Source organism: Equus przewalskii, chromosome X, assembly GCF_037783145.1.
Source record: "Equus przewalskii isolate Varuska chromosome X, EquPr2, whole genome shotgun sequence".
In the NCBI taxonomy this organism is placed as follows: Eukaryota; Metazoa; Chordata; class Mammalia; order Perissodactyla; family Equidae; genus Equus; species Equus przewalskii.
Genome location: NC_091863.1, coordinates 51376163 through 51396298, shown reverse-complemented (window position 1 = coordinate 51396298; position 20136 = coordinate 51376163). Strand labels below are relative to the sequence as shown.

The following is a 20136-nucleotide window of genomic DNA, read 5'->3' as shown; positions in this document are numbered from 1 at the left end:
CTTTCCTCCTACTACTTTTTGGCTTTGTTTATTCTTCTTTTTCTAGTTCTTTTAGGTGTAAAATTAGATTATTTGAGATTTTTTTTCTTTCTTGAGGTAGGCCTCTATTGCCATGACCTTCTTTCTTAGTACCACTTTTGCTCCATCCCATCGATTTTGATATGTCATATTTCTGTTTTCATCTGTCTCTAGGTATTTTTTGATTTCTTTAATGATCTATTGTTTGCTCAGTAGCATGTTGATCAATCTCTACATTTTTGTGCTTTTCCTAGTTTTCTTTTTGTAATAAATTTCTAGATTCATACCATTGTGGTTGGAAAAGATTCTTGATATGATTTCAGTCTTCTTGAATTTATTGAGACTTGTTTTGTGGCTTAACATGTGATCTACCCTGGAGAATGTTTCATGTGGACTTGAGAAGAATGTGAATTCTGCTGTTTTTGGATGCAATATTCTGAATATATTGATTAAATTCATCTGGTCTTATGTGTCATTTAAGGTTGATGTTCCTTATTGATTTTCTGTCTGTATGAGCTATCCATTGATGTAAGTGAGGTGTTAAAGTCCCCTACTATTATTGTATTGCTGTCAATATCTCCTTTTAGGTCTGTGAATATTTGCCTTATATATTTTTGTGCTCCTATATTGGGTGCATATATATTTATAAATGTTATATCTTCTTGCTGGATTAACCCTTTTATCATTTTGTAATGCCCTTCTTTGACTTTTCCTACAGTCTTTGTTTTAAATTCTATTTTGTCTGATAGGAGTGTAGCTACACCAACTTTCTTTTCATTTCTGTTTGCAAGTAATATCATTCTCCATCCCTTTACTTTCAGTCCATGTGAGACTTTACTTCTAAAGTGAGAGTCTTGTAGGCAGCATATAGATGAGTCTCGTTATCATTATCTTTTGCGTATCTACTACAGGTGTTTGCTTTGTGGATCCTATGAAGAGTACATGTAACAACCTATATTTATGATAGTCTATTTTAAGTTGACAATAAGAAGTTTGAAGGTATTCAAAAGTTCTATATTTTTACTCTCACCCACTTTTCTTTTTTTTCAGCATTTAAAAAATTATTTTACCTAGGGTATATTGGTTTATAACATTGTGTAAATTTCAGGTGTACATCGTTATATTTCAGGTTCTGTATAGACTGTATTGTGTTCACCACCAAATGTTTAATTTTCATTGGTCAACAGACACATGTGCCCCTTTACCTCTTTCACCATTCCCAGACTTCCTTCCCCTCTGGTAACAGACAGCTGCTTCTCCTTATCTATGTGTTTGTTTGTTTATCTTACACATATTAGTGAAATCCTATGGTATTTATCTTTCTCTGTCTCACTTCACTTAGCATAATGCCCTCAAGGTCCACCCATGTTGTCATAAGTGGCACAATTCCATCTTTTAAATAGCCTAGTGGTATTCCATTGCATATATACCACATCTTCTTTATCCATTCATCCATTGATAGGCACTTGGGTTGCTACCTAGTCTTGCCTATTGTGAATAATACTGCAATGAACATAGGAGTGTATATATCTTTAAGAATTAATGTTTTCACATTTTTGGATAAATTCACAGATGTGGAATAGCTGGATCATATTGTATTTCTATCTTTAAATTTCTGAGAAATCTTCATACCGTTTTCCATGGCTGTACCAGTTTGCATTCCCACCAGCAGTGTATGAGAGTTCCCTTTTCTCCACATCCTATCAAACACTTGTTGTTTCTTGTCTATTCAATAATAGCATTCTGATGGGTGTGAGGTGCTATCCCATTGTAGTTTTGGTTTACATTTCCATCATAATTAGTGATGTTGAATGTCTTTCCTTGTGTCTGCTGGCCATCTGTATATCTTCTTTGGAAAAATATCTGTTCATATCCTCCGCACATTTTTTGACCTGGTTGTTTGTGTTTTTTTGTTGTGAGTTGTATGAATTCTTTACATATTGTGGAAATTAACCCCTTATCAGATATACAATTGGCAAGTATTTTCTCCCTGTTGATAGGTTGTCTTTCCATTTTGTTGATGGCTTTCTTTGCCATGTAGAGGCTTTTAGTTTGATGTAGTCCCATTTGTTTACTTTTTCTTTTGTTTCCCTCACTTGAGTAAACATGGTATTCAAAAAAAACCTGCTAAATTTGATGTCAAGGAGCATACTGCCTATATTTTCTTCTAGGAGTCTTATGGTTTCAGATCTTACATTCAAGTCTTTATTCCATTTTCAGATAATGTTTGTGTATGGCATAAGATAATTGTCTGCTTTCATTCTTTTGCATGTGGCTGTGCAGTTTTCCCAACACCATTTACTGAAGAGACTTTCCTTTCTCCATTATATGTTCTTGGCTCTTTTGTCAGTTATTAGCCATCCACAGAGGTGAAGACTTATTTCTGGGATCTCAATTCTGTTCCATTGATCTGTGTATCTGTTTTTCTGCCAGTATAATGCTGTTTTGATTACTATAGCTTTGTAGTATAAGTCAGGGGCTGTGATGCTTCCAGCTTTGTTCTTTGTCCTGAGGATTGCTTTGGCTATTCAGTGTCTTTTGTTGTTCCGTTTAAATTTTAGGATTCTTTTTTCTATTTCCAATAAAAAAGACTTTGATATTCTGAAATGGGTTGCATTGAACCTGTAGATTGCTTTAGATGATATGGAATTTTCTTTTCAGTGAGGAAGATTGTCTCTGAACTAACATCTGTACCGATCTTCCTCTACATTTTTTATATGTGGGATGCTACCACATCATGGCTTGATGAGTGGTGTGTAGGTCCATGCCTGGGATCCAAACCCACGAACTCTGGGCCACTGAAGTGGTGCATGAAAACTTAACCACTACACCACCAGGCCGGCCCCAATATGGACATATGTGTTTTCTTCCAACCAATGAGCATGGAATATCTTTCAATTTCTTTTTGTCTTCTTAAAATTATTTCAATAATGTCTTATAATTTTCAGGGTATAGGTCTTTCACCTCCTTGGTTAAACTTATTCTTAGGATTTTATTCATTTTGTTGCAACTGTAAAAGGGATTGTATTCTTGATTTCTCTCTCTGTTAGTTGATTAAAATATAGAAATGCAACTGGTTTTTGTATGTTAATTTTATACCTTGAAACTTTGCTCTAGTTTTTTATTATTTCTAATAGGTTTTTTTCATGGATTATTTAGGGTTTTTTATATATAGAATCATGTCATCTGCAAATAGTGACAGTTTTCCTTCTTCCTTTCCAGATTGGATTACTTTTATTTCTTTTTCTTTCCTTATTCCTCTGACAAGGACTTCCAATACTATGTTTAATAAGAGTGATGAGAGTGAGCATCCTTGTCCACTTCCTGTTCTTAGAGAAAAAGCTTTCTGTTTTTCACTGTTTAGTAAGATGTTGGCTGTGGATCTTTTATATATGGCCTTTATTATATTGAGGTACTTTCTTTTTGTACCCATTTCATTGCAAGTTTTTATCATAAATGGATGTTGGATCTTGTAAAATATTCTCTCTGCATCTATTGAGATGACCATGTGATTTTTATTCTTCATTTTGTTAGTGTGGTGTATCACATTGATTGATTTGTGGATGTTGAACCATCCCTGAAATAAATTCCACTTGATCATGATGTATTATGCTTTTAACTTGTGGATGTATGCAGTTTGCTAATATTTTGTTGAGGATTTTTGCATCTATGTTCACCAGCAATATTGCCCTGTAATTTTCCTTTTTTGTGTTGTCCTCGTCTAGTGTTGGTATCAGGATAATGTTGGCCTTGTAAAGTAAGTTAGCAAGTGTCTCATCCTCTTTAATTTTTTGAAGGCATTTGAGAAGGGTAGGTATGGTATCTTCTTTGGATGTTTGGTATAATTCACCAGGGAAACCATCTGGTCCTGGACTTTTGTTTTTTGGAGGATTTGATTACTGTTTCAATCTCTTTACTTGTGATTTGTCTATTTGGATTCTCTTTTTCTTCTTGATTCAGTTTTGGGAGGTTGTATGATTCTAAGAATTTATCCACTTCTTCTAGGTTATCCAATTTGTTCATGTACAGCTTTTCACAGTATTCTCTTATAATCCTTTGTATTTCCGTGGTATCAATTGCAATTTCTCACCTTTTATCTTTGATTTTATTTATCCAAGCCATCTCTCCATTTTTCCTAGTGAGTCTGGCTAAGAGTTTGTCAATTTTTTTCATCGTTTCAAAGAACCTGGTCATAGTTTCTTGATCCTTTCTATCATGTTTTCAGTTTCTATTTCATTTATTTTGGCTCTGATTTTGATTATTTCCTTCCTTCTACTGACTTTAAGCTTTGTTTATTCTTTTTCCTGTTCTTTTAGATGTAGTGTTAGATTGTTTATTTGAGATTATTCCTGTTTCTTGAGATAGGCTTGTATTGCTATAATCTTCTCTCTTAGTACCAGTTTTGTGGCATCCCATAGATTTTAGTATGTTGTGTTTTCATTTTCATTTGTCTCCATGTATTTTTTGATTTCCTGTTTGATATCTTTATTGATCCAATAGGTATTAAAGAACATGTTGTTTAGTCTCCACATATTTGTGACTTTTCCAGTTCTCTACTTGTAGTTGATTTCTTGTTTCATATTATTGTGTTTGGAAAGGATGTTTGATATGACTTCAATCTTCTTAAATTTATTGAGGCTTGCCTTGTTTCCCAACATGTAGTCTATCTTTGAGAATGTTCCATGTGCACTTGAGAAGGATGTCTATTCTACTACGTTTGGATGGAATATTCTTTATATACCTGTTAAGTCTATCTTGTTTAGTGTTTGATTTAAGGCCAATGTTTCCTTGTTGACTGTCTGTCTGGATAGTCTATTCCTTGATGTAAGTGGGGTGTTAATGTCCTCTCTTGTTATAATATTCTATCAATTTCTCCCTTTAAGTCTGTTAATGATTGCTTTATATACTTTGATGCTCTTATGTTAGGTGTATATATATTAATACATGCTATGTTTTCTTTGTGGATTGTCCGCTTTTTTATTATATAACATCTATCTTTGTCACTACTTTTTTGCCTTGAAGCCTAGTTTGTCTGACATAATAATGGCTATCTTCTTTTGATTGCCGTTTACTTGGATTTTCATCTTCCATCCCTTTATACTGAGCCTATGTTTGTCTTTAGAAGTGAGGTGTCTCCTGGAGGCAGCATATTGTTTACTTAAAAAAAAAAATCCATCCACTCTGTGTCTTCTGATTGATGAATTCAATCCATTTACGTTTAGAGTGATTATTGATGTATGAGGGCTTAATACTGCCATTTTATCTTTTGTTTTCTGGTTGTTCTATATTTCCATTGTTTTTCTTTTTTCCTTTTAGTTCTTTCTGCCATTTAAATTTAGCTGCTTTCTATGATTTTTTTTTTTTTTTTTTTTTTTTAGTTTTCTCTTTACTCATGATTTATGACTCTACTCTGATGTTTTTGTTTTTTGGTTACTATGAAGGTTGTATAAAAGACTTCATAGATGAGATAGTTCTTTTTATGCTGGTAGCATCTTATCTCCATTATCCTATGCAGGTTCCATTCTTTTCCTCTTCCCCTTCTATGTTTTTCTATCACAAATTATCCTTTCTTGTATCATGAGTTTGTTACCAAATTGAAGTGATTATCATTATTTTTGATGCTTTCTTTACCTTTAGCCTTTATGTTATCATTAACATAATCTATTCTGATACAGAATTGCAATTTTCTGATTTTGTATGTCTATTTATCCCCTTGCACAAAGCTCAAACCTTTGCCTTTTCTTCAGGTAGGAGGGCTGCTTTTAACATTTCTTATAAGGCAGGTCTAGTGGCAATGAACACCCTGAGCTATTGTTTTGTGTCACTGTTGCTGCCAATGGCCTTGGGTCTTGTGTGCTGCCCCCACTTCCAGTAGAGCTGGTATCAAGTGTGTCACCACTGGGGTCTGGGTCACTTCTTCTACTGTGGTTCCTGAAGTCCCATGGAGAAGTTCTGTATTTTGGGGATCCTTCTCAATGCAAAATACCTTCTCCCTCTCAATGCAAAAAAACTCCCCTACAATTGAGAGGGCCTCCTTCACATATGGTCTATGCACTTTTCAAAGCGATGTTTTTGTGCTGGGTCCTGGGACAAGTGAGTCTGTGCACAAGCCCTTTAAAAGTGAGTTCTCCATTCCCTACAGTTCTATAGTTTTCTTGGATGCAATCCCCATTGGTGTTCAAAGCCAAGTATTTTAATGGTTTATTTCTCCTGTGCATGATCTAAGGTTTGGGGTGCCTGTGTGGAGCACAGACCTCTGGCTTCTCAGGGAAATATTCTGTAATTTTGAGAGCCCTCTCAATTGTGGATTGCCACACCTGGGGTGGTATTTTTGTCTTTGTTTTTGGTGAGACTGTGTCTCTGCTTCTTCTACCTTTCTCAATGCCATTCTTTTATTCTTTGTTGTGGAGGCTCCATTCACCAGTGTTCTTGTATTTTTCAGAGGAAGTTATTCCATATATAGTTGTAGATTTATTGTGCCCATAGGAGGAGATGAGGGCAAGATCTTCCTATGCTGCCATCTTGAACCCTTGCTCAGCCTATTCTGTTTTATTTTCTATGATTCCCCTTGAGCATTTGTTTTTTCTCCTCACCATGGGCTAAGAATTAAATTGGTAGGTAAGTTTCTCAGTTTTTTTGTGTCATGGACACATTTTCAGCAGTCTGGTGAAGCCTAATGACACTTCTTAGAATAGTATTTTAAGTGCATAAAATAAAATATAGAAGATTGCAATGGAAAGCAATTATAGTGAAATACATTTATATATTTCATATATTCATATATAAATTATGAAAAACCAAAATTTGTGATATAGAGATGCATGTGTTTCTTTATTAAATCACAAAATCTAATGGAAGATTTAATAACTACCATAATTTAAAATAATGATGCCAGAACTAGAAGGACGTGCAACTAAGATATACAACTGTGTACAGGGGTGGTTTGGGGAGATAAAGCAGAAAAAAATTAAAAAAAAATAATGATGAACATAAGTTTATATTCTAAGAAATGTGTAACAATGGTAATGTGATACGAGAATTTTGTGATTTTGACTGGCTAAAAGACTGAGGTACTGTGAAAGTTACTGTGGAATTTTACTTACAACCATAATTGAAGGAAAAGCTAAATTTTATTTAGAAGCTAGTGAAAATAAAATGTACTTTCTTCATCCAGGTTAGTGGATATCTGCCTCAGACCCTATGTGAAAGAGCTCTAGCAAAGATTTTATGATATGGAAACATACCATTGATGGGTAAAATTTTAAAAGCCAATTTGATACTACATATGCTAACTTGATTGATTCAATGCAGACTCAAAGTAGAAGGAGTCATTGGAAGTTTGTATTCTATCTACCCTATTCCACAGCTTGAGGATGCAGAGGTGAAATGACTTGTTCAAGATCATACAGTTAGATGGTGGTGACAAAACTGGAATCCAGGTCTCTTGACTATCAGGTCAATGCTGTAATTTAACCAATCTAATTTTGAGATATAGACATGTGACAGTTTTGCGAAAGGTAAGTGGTCACTTTTAAGAGCCAACATAGGCTCTCTGTGCATGTCATGCAAGACTTACTAACTGATTGTAGTTCTCTTTGGTATGCTGTAGGAGTTGGTTCTTAGACATGACTCATTCAACATTTTTATTAATGGTTTTGATGAGGAATCTAATAGCACATCACAGTTGCAGATGGGTGGGGAGGGACAGATAAATTAATTAGCAGATAAAGCCAGGATCACATAAGATGTCCACAAGCTGCAATGATGGGTTGGATGAAGCCAGATGGAACTGAAGAAAGGTTTATGTGAAGCTCTCAATTTGGTCTTGAAAATTGCATAGGAACAGGATGGGAAATCCAGACATGTGGGGAAGAGTAAAGAAAGGAAGTATTTCTGCAAGGTTGTGAATGATAATCCCTAAAACCTTAGTTGCTTAACACAATAGAATTTTCTCACTAATGGAAAGTTTAATAAGTGGTTATAGAAAGAGGTACTTATTTCTACACAGTCATAGAGAGACTCAGGCTGATAGAGGTTCTGCCATGCTCAAAGTGTGGCTTTCTTCATGAAACTCAATTCCAGCTGGCAGATAAGGGAAAAGTGTGGAGTTATTTATGTTCCAGGACTGAAAGGGGAACATATCACTTTTACCTGTATTCCATTTGCTATAATTAAGCTAAACCACCATACATAGCAGCATGGAGGCTAGAAAATGTAATCAAGGTGTGTGATGAGGAGGAAAGCAAAACATGTTAAATGAACAGCCAGGCAGTCTTTGTCTCAGAGCCTTAGGACAAAATGGCTGCAAGGAGGGTATGATATTCTTTTCTGCCCTGGCTCCACACTTTAAAGGAGAAACAAACTAACTGTGGGGAGTGAGGAGGCTGAGGAGGGAGTTGAATTCTAGGTTCCATAAAAAATGGTTGAAGGAGCTGGAGCTGCTTGTGTTGGAGAAGAGAAGCATCAGGGATGTGATCTCTGTCTTAAGGTCTCTGAAGAGCTGTCACAGAGAAGAGGGAGAAAATGGGGCCTGTGTGGTTCTATAAGGTAGAGCTGGGACCTTATGAGTGAAAGTCATAGGGAGGCCAATTTCAGGTCAAGAGAAGGAAGAACTGTCCGTGGATGGAATAAGCTGCTTTGGGAGATAGTGAGCTCTTCATCACCAGAGGTGTACAAAGACTGGATGAGCCATCTCTGAGGGATAATGTTGAAGTGATTCTTCCAGTGTGTGGAAGATTTCACTACTTGATTTAAGACCCTTTCCAAGTCTGAGATGCTATAATTCTATGACTTTTCCCTGCTATAGTCTCAGGCTTCTTTCTCTGCTTCCAGTCTTTGAAGGGAAATACAAGCTGAACATAAATGAATTGAAATGAACTTTTATGATAAATAAAAATCAGGACAAAAGATAATATTAACTCACTGTAAAGCTATGCAGGAATTGCATTTACAGACAAACTGCAGACTAACAATAGAGTGTATCTTTTAACATAGAACTTTATCGCAAGTTTTAAAATGAAAATACCCAAATGACTAATAGTTGAGAAATATGGCAATTTCACGAATATAGCCATGCCAAGTAGCTACTATAGGATGTAATTGATTCTGAGTGTAATGTCTTGGATATCTATTGAATTTAAACTGGCAGTTTCCGGTATACATTATGCTACAAAATATAATGACAGCACAAGACTTATGCAAAGCAATAATTTTAGAGAAATCTTTCCTACCACATTATCAAATGAAATTAATCTGGTCACAGTGAAATGGCACCAGCAAAACCCTGTGAAGTTACACTTTTAGCATGTCAAGTTCTCCTAGGAGCCTAGTTACCAGAGTATAGCCCCTTCATTGTAAACAAAGACCCATGGGCATTTAGAGGAGAAGGAGATAACTTTTAGCGGGAGAATCAGGGATGTCTTCATGAAAGAGATGGCATTTGACTTGAGTCTAAAAGATGGGTTTAATTTTATCAGCCTTGATAAGAAGACACATTCATTCATTCATTCACTTGTTCATTAATTCATTCAATAATTCAACAAACACTTATTTACCAGAAACTGTTTTAGGCTCTGACACAGCTTGTTCCTGTGGAACTCATATTATAGAGTAGACAGACCAGAATGAATTAAACAAACACATTCCAATGATAGTACATGCTTTGAAGAAAACAAGAAAGGGCAATGGGTGGGAGACCATATTAGGTAGGATTTTACAGGCCATTGAAAAGAGCCTAGATATTACTCTATTTGCACTGGAGAATTTTAAGAAATAATACCCTTGCTGTTTGGAAAGTGTAGTAGGTGTGGGCAAAAGTGGAAGCAGAGGGATAAGTTAGGACGCTACAGCAGTAGACCAGAGAAGTGGCAGGGGAAATGAAGTATTCATACTCCATGTGTGGTTTAGAGGTGGATCTAACAGGATAGGCTTATGGGTAGGAATAGGAAGGAACACTTATTTTGGCACCTGCTTTTTGACCAAATCTATAAACAACCCTGTGAGGAATTTGGTAGTATCCCCACTGGAGGATTTTCAGCAGGGCAGTGATTTTCTCTAATTAACATCGTTTAAAATATTTTTTCATTTCCATTATCTCAACATCCATAAAGATCTCTGTAGTAGGTAGAGTGAGGACTGTTGCCCCCCAGCTCCCATTTTACAGGTGGGGAACTTATGACACGAATCTCTAATCCTGATTTGTAACTCTGAACACTGATTCTGAATATAGGAACACTATACACTCCAGCTATTGTTGGCACTAACACTCAGCTTCCCAAGAGGTAGCTGCTTTCAGTTTCCTGACTGTTGTAGCTCTCCAGGATGTGTTATCCATGGGACACTGAGATCACAGCCTAGTAACCATCATCCCAGGGGCCAAATCAGGAAATATTATCAAGAAACTGTCTTTGGCTTCTTTCAGGGAATATAAGGTTTAGCTGGAAGAAGATCTGCTCATCCTACATGGGTTAGGGCATGGAAACATATGTGAATGAGGAGAAATGCAAGTACCAGGGCTCTGCAGGTCCCTATGGCTGCCATAGTCTCTTACGCTCCTCTTTCTCAGGGCACTGATTATCCTGTTTGGTTCTCTTTTGCTTCCTAGCCTGCCTTGCCTCACTGAAGGGTAAGCCCTCACACAGGACTTAACTCAGTAAATATTTGTTGAGGACATGCATAAAAATTACAAAAGAATCTTGAAATTTAACCTGACACTTCTGCTTTGTAGAATATCATCTACGCAGGCGTGATTTGGGTCACAAGAACCTTGCAAATTTGGCCATTCAGTGTTCTACCTAAATACTGTGACTGTTTCTTTAACTTCCCAACACTGTTGTGAGATGTGAGATATATTATTATTTTTTTTTTACTAACCAGCATTGCCTTGCTGGTGTAACCTAGTTGTGAGCTGTAATACCACCTGAACCAGCTCACTCTCCTCTTGTTACTGCTTAACCCCTTTAAAACACTCATTAGCCTGTAGTGTAAATGTCTATTTACTTGGCATTTTCCCACTCAACTTATATATTTCCCCTGCCTCTTAAGGTCTAGAAACATGCCATTCATGTGCATAGCTCCAGAGGGCCCTGGCCTGGAACAAATAAGGCACTTAGTGTTGTTGAATACTCTCCCACTCTGCTGAGATACATCTTCTCCTAGTATTCATTTCTTTTTCTTTCAATGTCTTCACTTTTTCCACTCACACTGACTCTTGGTCTTTTGACTTCACCCTTGATTCAGTTTCCTCTATGATGGATAGATATTCTTCCTCCTTTTATTGCCAAACTTCAAAGAGAAGCCCCAACTTGATGTCTCTATTTTCCAGCACTTATGCTTTTCTTGTTATATTATCTAGCTTTGAGTTCCACTAATCTAATGAACCTTCACTCTTGAAAGTTGTGTTTAAAGACGTCTTGCCAAGCTCAGTGCCCTTTTTTGATCATATTTCTATTCAAGTCCTTTGCAGTATTTGTCAGTGTGGATAACCCTTGTCCTTCAAAATCTCCTCCCTTATAAAATGTAAAGTGAGTTAGTAACTCTTAGCTACACAGGATGGTTGGTTATGAGGCTTCAATGAAATCATATATATGCATAGGCTGTGATGGCACAGGTGCTGTGCCTTTAACATTTGTGGAACCTGGGGCAAGAATACAAACAGAAGCCCATATATCATATGTCTAAATATTTACAAATTATCAATCAAGCTGACGGTTAAATAAAATATTAGTCTCCTATCTTGACAAATACATCTTTATAACAATTTTGAAGACCATATTTGAATGTATAATTCTTAGACTTCAGGGAATTCCATGCCAAAATATGCTGGCAGTGGAAGAGCTATCCCCAAGCCTTCAACTCATCCCTATTGTCTTCCTGTGATTGGCTCTGCTCTATACTGAGAGGGGCTTTGCGTGTGCATGCACGGGCTCCTAGAATGCAGTCTGAAAAAGGTGTAGGCTTTTGGTGAGCATGTCCCTTTGGCCTTGTGGACTCTTCACTCTGTGGAGAAGAGTGCAGCTAGAGGAGGGCTGGGATGGGGCTTCAAATGTTTGGTGGTATTCCCTGACCCACTGTAGATTATAAATGGTAGCTAATGTGAATATGGTTATTTACTTCTTTTTGTCAACAATGGTGAATTTTATTTTTAAAAACACTTTATTGAGACATGAGTGACATGCAAATTTGTATATATTTAATATGTACAAGTCAGTGACTTTGGGGATAAACACATACCCATTAAACCGTTACCATCATCAGTGCCATAGACATATCCATCACTTCGCAAAGTTTCTTCCTGCTCCCTTTATTATTACTATTTTTATTTTTTGTAGTAAGAAAACATGAAATCTACCCTCTTAGCAAATTTTAATTATAAAAGACAGTATTATCTATAGGCACCAGGCTGTATACTAGATCTCCAGAATTTATTTATCTTGCATAACTGAAACTTTGTATCCTTTAACCATCACCTCCCCATTTCCTCCTCCCCCAGGCCCTGGCAACAACCACTCTATTCTCTGCTTCTGAGTTTGATTATCTTGGTTATTTGCTTCTAATTTAGCATTTTCCAAACCTATTCATCATCTTTCTTCCCAGTCTATCCTCCCTCCTACTTTCCTCAATTTTGCCAGTAGCAGGACCAATGACTCTAGCATTTAGGCTGGAAATTTTTGAAATAATTTCTCTCTTTCATTGTCTTATATCTAGTCAGTCTTTAAGTCTTGTTCATTCTACCTTCAACCAGTAGATTCTTATATTTGACCATCTCATTTTTGGCCTTCTCTTTTGGTTGGCTCATTGCCTCAAGCCAATGATATATCCAGCACTGCCTGTTTACTTGATATCTCTCCCACTTTACTGGGCGCCTCTTGAGATCTAGGACCCTTTAATTCTTATCTATAGCCCCAGAGGCTGTCTGGGCAACTTTAGCCTATTCAGATATATTCAGGCAGGTCCAGAGTGCTGAGGGGGTGGCCTGACACGAGTCTCACTCCATGACAAACAAAGCAACTTTGTGGAAAGGAAAAAAAAAGGACTGGATAATTCTGGGGTTGACAGCAAGACCTTATCGCTAAGAACTCTCAAACATTAGATTCAGGGATCACCCCTTACATCTTCCCATGGCCCTATCCTCCCTCCTCAGCAGACCTGGGCATGAAATTAATTTACCTTTTTTGAGAAAGACAAGAGCACAAGTTGGGGATTGGAAGATGATACTCTGCAATGTAGGGGAAGTACTATTTGTTGTTTTATGGTACACTGCTAAGTTTGAACCAATGCCAGTTCCCTCGGGAAGGAAGGCACTGACAAGAAGCAAATGGCATAAAGGATACCTCATTTAATTATATGGTTGAAACAGAAAGGATGCTAAGCATGGTTCTTTGGTTGTATATCAAATGTACAACTGGGAGGAAAGGATATTTCTTCTCTTCACTTTCAGCACTGGGGCTGTCAGAGAAGAAAGGAAGAACTGTGAAGCAGACACAGAAAGACCATCTCGCCTTATGAAGTGCCTTCTTTGGGTACTGGATTTCGTCCAGGTTGACAGCAATAGCAGCATGACATGCTGCTGGGCAACTAAATGCCTGGAGACCATGTAAGAATCTAAAGAAAGGAATTGGTTTGTGGGACCACGCAATAGTGAAGACATTTTGGTTGCAAGAAATAGAAAACAGACACAAAGAGGCTAAATTAAAGACCTCTATTGGTTTGTATAATTTTAAATTGAGAGAAATTAGGGTTGGCTTCAGGGTTGGCTTTATCCAGCAGTAGGTACTGCTCTTAAACAAATGAATTAAATTAATTTTGATAATGATTACTTATTTAAGGTCAACATACCCTAAATCTTATTAACCATTTTTCGTTCAAATCTTCCCTACTCCCACCTTTTCCCATTCTTGCCAGTAGTGGCACCAACGACCTAGTCACTTCAGCTGGAAACCTTGGAGTCTTTTGGAATCTTTTCTGGTTCTGTTTCTCCATATATTCCTTAGCTGTACATCTTCAGTAAGTTGATACTATCTTCAATCTAGATTTTTCATGGTGGTAAAATGGTTGTAGTACTTCTAGGCACACACTGAGATGTCCAGAAAAAGAAAAGGTGTAACCATTGCTGGAAATTTTCTTTCCTTCCCTAAAATTCTCCAGCAAACCTCTCCTCACATCCCATTGGACTGAATTGGGTACATGTTTACTTCTGCGCCAACTACTATGGCTGGGAGAATGGCATGGATTACTGGCTTAGGCCTGGTGCTCTGAATCAACTACTGTGGCAAGGGGGATAATACCCATAGACTAGTCTATCCCAGCCCTAGTGCTGAGTTTGAAGTTGATGTGAGAGCTGAGATTGGGTTGATTTCCTCTGTGGCACGAGTGCTTCGGGGGTGGGGGAAGATGGATACTGAAAGAACATCAATCAAGGGTATAGAAAGAGGAGAAAAGATTCTAGGTACTTGACCAATAAGGTCTACTACAGGTCCTTTGATCCAGAGGGAGGGTTTTGGATAGGATGGGTTTCCTAGAGATCTGGATCTTGGGAAAAAATCAAAGATTAGTTGTTTGGTTTTGGGTTTCTGTGTGTGTGTGTGCGTGCGTGTGTGTGTGTGCATGTGTGTGATGATTTTGTACTCGAGGTTGGCAGTTTGGAAACTCTCCTTATTCCTAGCCTATTCTAAATGGCATTGCCAGTTTAGAAATTCTTATCAGATTGCATTTGTTTAAACTCCCAAGTGACTCTCCAGCGCTGATAGGATAATGTTCTAAACTCTCAATCTGGTTTTCACAGGCCCAACCTGTCATCCCAGGCATCATCTCCTACTGTTAGCCATCATCATCATCATTATTATAATCGTGAACATCATTAACATTTACTGTGTATAACTGTATGAGCTACTTTACATGAATTATACAACTTAATTTTAATCTTCATAATACACAAATGATTCCCATTTTATAGATGAAAGAAAGGATGCTCAGAGGTTGCATAACTTGTCCAAGGTTGTAGGGGCTTTAGCTACCATGTTATTTGTTCTTCCTGCCACATGCAGGCCATTTTCCCCTAAAACAAAGCTGGATTTTTATAATCCTTGAGCCTTTTTAAATGCATTACTGTTTCTAAGGTTTACATATGGCATTTCTGTCTCCTAAAATGCCCTCCTCAGCCCAATCTAAATTTTTCACAATGTCAAGGCACATTTCCTTCAGAAAGATCACCTTCCTGACCTACTTGCATGTGCATGCACATACACACACATACACACTTCCTCTAGGAAGGCTTCCTTGCCACTCGTTCTCCAAGAAAACGTCAGATCTTCCCAGTTATTTGATAATGTGGGACCCTGCACTCAACAGTGATTGCACTTGTAATTACTTGTTCACTGCCTTGCCTTCTCTTGCCAGGTTTTATCCTCCCCCAGGAAAGAGATGAAGTTTGTCTTGTTGACTATTGTCTCTGTAATGTATACACATAATAGGCATGCAGAAAATATTTGTAGAATGAGTAAAGTTTGACTTTCAAGTGATGGTTTCAGTGTATACTATAACTTTAAACTAGTGGAAGATTGCCTAAGGAGGTGGGGCTTCTGGTTTTCTAAAGACTCTCTGCCACTATAGAATAGTTTAACCCAAATTCCAAGGCCTTTGCTTCAAAATTATTCCTTCTAGCTTGAAACTTAGATTTTTCCTTTTGGAATCTGGTTTTGGTCTCCTCCAAATTCTTGCCTCACGAATCTGTGCCTAATCTTTGCTCTCCTCTTGGTTCTCCTCTTGCTCAGCTGGGTAAGATTTGGCATCCCATCACCTCCTGGTATCTGGCCAGGTTTGGTTTGCTTCTTGTTTCCTGCCTCACTACTCTTGTCAAGACATTGAGCAGCACAGAACCCCACTATGTTATGTATTCTAAGAATTATCCTTCACTTGAGACAGTTCAGAATATATAAAGAATTTTCAAAACCCAAAAATAAGAAAATAAATGGCTCAATTAATAAAAGGGTGAAAGGGAAGAACAGATACTTCACCAAAAAAGATATAAAAATGGTAAGTAAGAGCATGAAAAGATATTTAACATCATTAATCATCAGGAAAATGCAAGTTAAAACCACAAATGAGATGCCACTGTACACTTATTAGAGGGATAATAAATAAAAATTACTGACAATACCAAGTGCTGACAAGAACATGGAGCAACTATAATTCTCATGTACTGCTATTGGGAATGCAAAATGCAGTCATTCTGGAAAGTAGTTTGATAGTTTCCTATAAAGTTTAACATATACTTACCCTATGACCCAACAATTCCACTCTTGAATATCTACCCTGGAAAAATGAAAACTATGTTCACTTAAAAACCTGTACACAAATGTTTAAACACCACTTTTCATAATTGACAAAACTGGAAACAACTCAAAGGGACTTCAACAGTAAACAGATAAACTGTGGTATAGTCATACAATGGACTACTACTTAGCAATAACTAGAAACAAACTATTGATACATACAACACGAATCAATTTCAAAGAAAGAAAGCTGGATGAAAGAAGCCAGTCTCTAAAGGTCATAATTTCGTGATTCCGTTGTTATGATATTCTCGAAAAGACAAATCTATAGAGATGGAGAATGGATCAATGGTTGCCAGGGGTTATGGGTGGAGGAAGGGGTGACTATAAAGAGATAGCCCAAGGGAGTTTTTTTATGGCGATGGAACTGTTTTGTATCATAATTATGATGGTGGTTGTATGAATCTATATATGTGTTATGATTTATAGAACTGTAAACCAAAATTAGAAAGTCAAATTTACCCTATGATAATTTTTAAAAATAGAACTAAAAATAAAAAGCAAATGATGCTGCAGTCAACCCATTAGCATTATGACCATTTGACATAGGGACCAACTGAGGGCATAATACATGTTAGTAAATCTTTTTTTCTTTTAGGTGAAAAGTAAATAGAAATGGAAACTTTACTATGTTTTCCTGCAACTCAATAGATTGTCCACGTACACACCTGACTTTGCAGACTGCTGCCCTAGACTCTTGCTTCTCAAAGCATGGTCCTTGGATCAACAGCCTTTTGCATCCCTTGGGAACTTATTAGAACCCTAGATGTCCAGCAACCTGGATTTTAACAGGCGTACCAGATGATTCTGATGCATGCCAAGTTTTGAGAAATACTGCACTGGAAGTATTTGTTAAAACAAGTTTCCTGGGCTCCATCCCAGCGTTTCTGATTCAGTAGCTCTGGTGTGGGGACCAAGAATTTTCATTTCTAACAAGGTCTCAGTTGGTGTTGATGCTGCTGGCCTGGCTACCACACTTTGGGAACCACTGCTCTAACCTACTCCATCCATTGCACTAGCCACTAGCCACAAGTGGCTATTTAAATTTTAATTAATCAAAATGAAATAAAAATTAAAACTTCAGTTTTTCATTTGCACTAGTCACATTTCAATTGCTCCATAGTCACCTTATTTACCACTTGGCCCTTTAAGGAATAGTTTCCCGACTGGCTAGGGAAGCATTGCCCAACAGAACCCAGTGATGATGGAATTGTTCTATATCAGTGATAATACAGTAGCCCTTAGCCACATGTAGCTATTCAAATTGAAATTTTAATTAATTACAATGAAATAAAATTAAACTTTTAATTCCTCAGTCATACTGGTCACATTTCAAGTACCCATTAGCCACAAGGGCCTAGTGGCTACCATATTAGATAGCACTGATACAGGCTATTTCCATCATCACAGAGTTATATTTATTGGAATTCTGTAGATCATGGGTCAAGGAATCTTTCCTTAAAATGGCCGTAATAGTAAATAATAAGTAACTTCCAGACCCTGTGGTCTCTGTCTGTTACAACTACTCAACTCTGCCTTTGTAGCTGGAAATCAGCCACAGACAGTAAGTAAACAAATGGGCATGATTGTATTAGGTCGAAAAACTAGCAGCTGGTCTACAGACTCCTACTCTAGACCATTCCCATCACCAAGACTTCCATGTCTCTGGGACCCTGCTTTCATACCACAAAATGAACCTCATATATTAATATAAAAACTGAAATGAGGGAGTCTTCTAATAGCCCACTTGGCTACTTTAACTCTGGTTATGTCAAAATAATGTTCACTGTTGTAAAATGAATATTATTAGTTGTGATTTAATGTCAAGTGACAGGAAAGATTGGTTCTGTGGCAAGCCTAAGATAAAGATATTTTGATGCAGAATGAAACACTTTGGAAACATACTGCTTTATTGGCTTAGAATAAATTAATAATTACTATGGAACACTTTTTCATTATTTCATTTACTACTTCACAATTTATATCTCCGTATACGCTTTGCCATTATAACTTCATGAGTAGTCAGTTCTTTTTGTGCAACAAAACTGATGAAGGACAATCATCATTCTTTCATTCTTCACAGTAAAAAACGTATGTTCAGGTGGGAAACAGTCACCATCTATTTAGCGCTTAAGAGAAAAAAAAATACTGGTGTTTCCTTTCAAGATAAAGAATATTTTTCTATATTATTTGGGTTAGTAAATCTTTAAATACATATAATCTACCAGGCACTGGGAGACTATGAGATAAATATACAATGTTGCTTTGATAAGTGTTTAAACGAGTGGTAAGGTATAATAGTGCCTAGAATCTTGAAGGAGGAACACATAAGTTGTTTTTCCTCGCTTGATCTAACAGGTCAGGTTGCTGTTCCCGGGAGCCACTGGGTTTGCGGCGGGAGAAGGTGAGAGAAACCGCTGGTTGTTGGTCTAAGCTCTCAAAAGAAGGGTCAAGTTCATTAGATAAAAACTCTTTTCCACCATTTTATTTCTACTTGTATCTGCCTTAATTATCATTTCCATTTTGGTCTTGATTTGAAAAAAAAGGAAGTTTCAAAAATAAAAGAGAAAAAAACAAAGATAAATTCACTGACTCAAACCATTCAAGAACAATGAATGCCTACTGTCATCTAGCGAATGCCGTTTCCAGGTGAGTAAGGTTGGCAGCCCTGTTCCAGATGATGCATATTTGCTACACAGGAAAACACATACTTAGTTCTGCTGCATTTCTGAAAGGTTGCTAATGCGTTTACTGGGTTGTTTGTTTTTCGGTTTATTTTATTTTGTTACTTGTTTGTTCTCTTTTTAGAGTTGTGCTCAAATCTACGGACCTTACTATAGCCCAACCCTCAAAACCACTCGGTGCAGGCAGAAAGGTGGCATCAAGAAGAAAGCATGGAATTCAACCCAACTAATGAAAGGTAGGCAAGAAAGCAAAGGAAAGTCACAGACAATTGTACCACAGCCAGTTATGACTCAAGACTGCGGGCTTTTAACTATTAAGGAAAAAAATCTATTTAAGATTAAGTATTGAAGAGAAAAATCTGCATTTTGGTAAATAATAATTTTTCTGTTATTCTGATAAATATTTAACATTTTTTCTGTAGACTACATATTGTTAATTTATAGTGAAAAGATTTTATTCAATTCTGAGTCAATTCAGTGATTAGAACAATCCACAGTGAATGTGGAGTTTTGAGACGATTGGGTGTATTAAAGAACATGTCACAGATTTTTGGTACTCATGGGAATGGTCATTCTATCAGTATAACAAGCACCAAGTAGGCGCTTGGAAAGTATTTATGAGTGTTGACTGAATTCATAATGAAATAGGGAAAGCGTAGGGATGTCTGAGCAAGTTTTTCTAGTTCATGAGTTTATGGAAGAAGGCAAAGGATCACATCTAAATAGGGTAGAGTTGACTAATCCACTAGATAAGAAAAAAGACGTGAATGTGTCTAGACCAAAGGCATAGATATTTGGGAAAACAGTCGATCAGTTTTCATATCAGTGGCAGTGCCATTCTGCAGAACATTTCTGTGAAATCACATTGTTTTTCCAAGTATTTTTGTCCATCTGTCTTTCTGCCAAAGACTTCATTTTCAGCCTTCTGATAGTCAGTTGATGCATCACACCTCATGTGATCGCATCCCGCTTCCCCTGATCTTTCTGTGTAAACAGAGGAAGAGGATGCACGTTTCCAGGGAATAGCACAGTAGAGTCTGCAAACGACTTTCTCACTAAGCAATGCTTTTGATGAGTAACAAAGTCTACGTAAGGATGTAAGT

General features: G+C 37.0%; 1 long non-coding RNA gene across 1 annotated transcript in view; it reads left to right on the top strand.

Moving 5' to 3' along the window:
* LOC139081171 (uncharacterized) overlaps positions 1 to 20136 on the top strand; it is a 321455-nt gene that overhangs the window by 132125 nt on the left and 169194 nt on the right. The window contains exon 3 of the long non-coding RNA XR_011536261.1: positions 19158 to 19269. This is a non-coding gene — a long non-coding RNA (uncharacterized lncRNA). The remainder of the gene's footprint in view (positions 1 to 19157; positions 19270 to 20136) is intronic.